Raw genomic sequence first — 4,436 nt, forward strand, 5'->3', positions numbered from 1 at the left:
AAGGGTATGTAAAAAAACCTCTCACCTTTTCCCCAAGCCTGTTGCAGAGAAAAACAGCAAACATGAGTAGTTCTCTGGGGCACTTCTGCATGGGTTTTCAAGAAGTGCTGTGGATCAGACATTGACCTGGTATTCCTTTCCCTCTTTGGAAAGAAAAAAGGTGACTTACTACTGCTTTAAGGTTTTGACTTAATTTCTTAGAATAACATTGGTTCAGGATCTTCTTAATTTCTCATGCCCGGGAAATAAGTGTGTGTCATGCTCTTCAGAGCGAGGACCTGGGGATCCCAGATTGTGATCTGCAAAGCCATTGTATGCCTTTACAGCTGAGGGCACCAGAATGATCCTAAGCCTTGAAAGTAATTCTCAGTACTTTAGAGCTTTTGATTCAATTTGACACCATTGTGGGCACATGAGAAATGTCAGAGTTTGGAAGCGGTTTTGCTGGTCTGAAAAGTTTGCATGTGGCTGTAACATCCTCCTCTGCAGACCTCTCTCTCTAGTTTGTTCCCTGTGGGGCTGTATTTGACAAGGTCTGTGCTACGAAGGCCGTGTGGGAAGCTGTCAGGTTTTCTCCTAAGTTAACAGCCTCTTTTGGAACCTGCCTGCTGCTCATTTTCTGTCTCCAGGTATGCCCTTTCAGAGCTGGGAGCTCACCATTATATTGTACAGGATGAAGTCTTGAGACCCAAGTTTTTCCTCCTTTCTACCCAGCCCAAATAGATCTGACAATTTTATTTGCAAAATTCCAGAGGTAAACATCAGTCCTTTGGTAGCTTTCTTGTAACTGTGCTGGCAGATTTCCATCCCTTCAACAGTTACAGAAACTAGGCTGCTGTTGTAAAGGGAACAGGGTTAGCAAGCGATGGGGGAAGTCCTTCATTTGCCTCTCACAGACGGAGGGAGGCTCCAGCCTTGTACCTGCTGCTTCACTTTCAGTTATTCCCAGACATGTGCCCATTAAAAAGCTCATTTCTGGGGGACTCGTCTACAAAGCACCTAATACCGCATAAACTGGGGCCACTTTACCCACTCACTAGGTTAGCTTTTAAAGGACATATATTTTTTTGTATACTTTTCTTCTTCTGACCTCTCAGTGCATGGAGTTAGCTTGGTATATCAGATCCTTATTCTGTTTGGAAACTTTGGGGCTTTTTTAATTTTCAGTTTATGTGCTAAATTGAGGAAATTCTCTAAGTAAACACATTTTTGAAAGACTTTAGAACAGTAGAAGTGAGTATGGAATTACTGCTTGGATGACTGCTACTGTGCCAGATAACCCAGGCAAGGTAAATCCAAATATGCCATATATCCTAAAAGGAAAGAAGATGGTTTAAGAGGTCATGGTATAAGAGGTCACGTGTGTGACTTTTCTGGTAAGTCATCACAGCTGATTAGCTTTGTGAAATATTTAAAAAATTATTTTTCTGAAGGAGGGTTAGCTTAGCTTCATTAGCGACTGATTAGTTATGAAAGTCAATGAAAGTAATGAAAAACATGGCTGAAAATTTACAGTAATTGGCATAACTGCAATATTTTATGCAGACTTTTTTTAAGCATATACCAACTCTCCTTCAATGGAAGATGTGACTGATAAAGGTTAGAGCTGGTTCTAGTTCGACTGAATAGCAAAATGGGCACTGATAGCAGGATTAACTCTGTGTGCATTGCATTTTTGGTTGTCTGCCATTTTAGTAGTTTGGAGGTTTGATCTTGCAGCATACTGAGGGAAGTGGTCTCGGGCTTGGGGAATGCCCAGCCATCTGTGGGAAAGTTCTATTAATCCTCCTGATCTTTGAAGTGTGTCAGCAGTGCCACTGGCAGATGTGGTTATAACATAAAAGCAATGGAGATGAAGTAGCAGAGCCTTTAATGTGCCTGGTAACCTACTTGGATAGTTAGTCCAAACTGAAATCACTGCTACTGCACCTTCACAGCTAATGCAGCCTTTTGTAACTGACAGTCTTTGTGATATATTAAACCTCTACTAGAGTATTTGCTCCTGTTTCTTGATTGCAGTGTAGATGTAGCTGTCAGGTGGGTTTACTGAGTGTATGAACAAAAACTGATGCCTGCACTGGTCCCCCACCCAGAAGACAGAATGCAGTCAGATTTGACTGTTGCTCTTCTCACTCTCCATGTACCCTCTCCACCAAGACATGGAGAAATAGGGTTGCATGAATTTAGAAATTACCTTGTATGGGAAGAACTCTAATGCAACAAAGACTGAAGGATCTAGTGAGTTTATCTTGAATGCAAAAGCTAAATTCTCAATGGCTTCACTATGAATTTAATAATTCTTTTTAAGTTTCTTATCTAGACCAGAAAGAGTAAGACTTTTGTCAAAGGAATCAGGAGTGAAATCCTCAAAAGCTGTGTGTCTGATGTAACTTCAACAAATTCATGTCTCTATATAGGGAAGAAGCCCCAGAGACCTGTCAAACTATTACCCACTGCTAGTCTACAGCTTACTGTGGCCGTCTGTGCCTAAGGGTAGCTAAGGAAGAGGAGAAAGAGCTGGTGTCAATTTTAATTTTGCAGAGCAAAAACTTGGGAATACATTGCTCTGTCTTCCATAATCTCCATATAGTACAATTCTGCAGCAAGAAATACGGGCACATGGGCATGCAAGTACTCTGCCTCTACTGTTTTGGGCATGCTGGGGCATTACTTGGAGCCAGAAATCAACTGGGTAAGGGATGGGAGGAATTCAAAAGATCAGACTTGCAGCTTGCCCAAGGCAGCCATGTGTAAGAGAACAGGATTCACTCTTCCCTTTGCTTTCATTTTCTGCATCACTGGTGGAGGGTGTATAGGAAATAAGAGCTGTGAAATTGCCTCTGTCCCTTCCTTCCCGACCATTTATGGAGGTTTGAAGCAAGAAGAAAAAGAAGAAAGAAAAAGAACATAGGATATCTCAGTGCTTCTGTGGCAGGTGGCAGAACTGGCCAGCATTAAGGCTGGGTTACTAATGTGGACTTGGAGCAGGCTAGAAGACCGAGACAAAAACCATGATCCCACTTAACACCTTTTCCTCAGATGTGTACCTACAGCAGAGTAGCTGTGTACATCTCCTTTCCTCTGGTTGCTTCCATGGTAGTCACAGGCTTGCATTCAAAGATACCTTCCCCCTGCCCCTCCATTAAAAAACCCCCCATTTTTAAATAAGATGCTCAATGGTGTGCTGTCTTACTAATTAACTTGTTATAGTCCCGGTGTACTTGCAATAATTTTGAAGTCCTGATTCCACTTTGCAGGATGCAAGCGTGATGGTATTTTGATTAATGAATTGTCTGGTCATAACTTCTTAAAAGGGGCTGTAAGTAACGTCTGTGTGAAGCATGGCATGCAGGAATGTGTTGCATAACTGATGTATCTTAAAGGCATCTTGTCATTATTTTGGTTCCATTAGTGAACTTTCTCTCATTACTTGGATCAAATTAGATTTCTATGTGTAGTCTGAGCATGATGACACTGTCTTTTGCTGCCGTTTATTTTAGCTGTGTCAGTAAAAAGCAGGCAACTTTCTTTTTCACCTCTGCAGTAAGTGGGCCAAATTCACCTGCGCTGAAGTTACACGAGGCTGAGTTGGGCTCTGCTTTTTCATAGGAAATGTGCTGATAAATGCAGAAAGCATTTTTTTTGTTTGTATTCCAAAAGAAAGCATGGCTTGTGCAGCATGTCATATAGCAAAAATCACATGTAGCCACTTTTATTCATGTGTGCGTGCTTAAAATTGCTGTGAACAACATGAGGAAATCAGGACCAATCTGTGTGGATTGAATTTTTTTAAAAATTATTTATTCCCACCCCCCAGGTATGAATTGAATTCTCCCTATACGTCTCAAGTACTTTTTAGGTCAAAGCCATTTTCATATATTGTTTTTCCCTGTCTGTATACATAAAGAATTGCAAGGGCATAGGAATCTGCTTGCAGGGAGTCGGCTAGGAATTTCTCTCCTAGGGAGAATGCCTCCCAGCTGATCTACCTGCTGCCTGTGCTGAGCTGCAAACACCATTTATGGAGTAACAGCAGAGGGGATGGGAGTGTGTTCACCTCTCTCTGAATATCCAGTGAGTTATGTTCTTTCCCAGATTTCAGTCATGCAGTCTAAATTGGAGAACTCCTGAGCCTGTCCTGACATTTGCCAGAAGATGGTCCACAGAGTTCAGGAGTCACTGGGCTAAAGAAGTCTTGTCAGGCAAATTTTTAAAGCTTTCATGAAATGAAAGAGATATTTTTGGGAGAAGGTTGACTGAGAACAAGGGAGGGAACAGAGTCTTGCTGTCTGACTACAGATTATTTTCTAAGCTTTCTCTGCCTTTTGGCTGGCAGAATATATATGTGATAAAGAGTAGTTAATGTAACTTTTAGATGAACTGAACTGCTCTTGAAATTCATAGTTTCATATCTATTTTATGATCTCGAGTTTCTG

This window comes from Pterocles gutturalis, unplaced genomic scaffold, assembly GCF_000699245.1.
Source record: "Pterocles gutturalis isolate BGI_N339 unplaced genomic scaffold, ASM69924v1 scaffold2805, whole genome shotgun sequence".
In the NCBI taxonomy this organism is placed as follows: Eukaryota; Metazoa; Chordata; class Aves; order Pterocliformes; family Pteroclidae; genus Pterocles; species Pterocles gutturalis.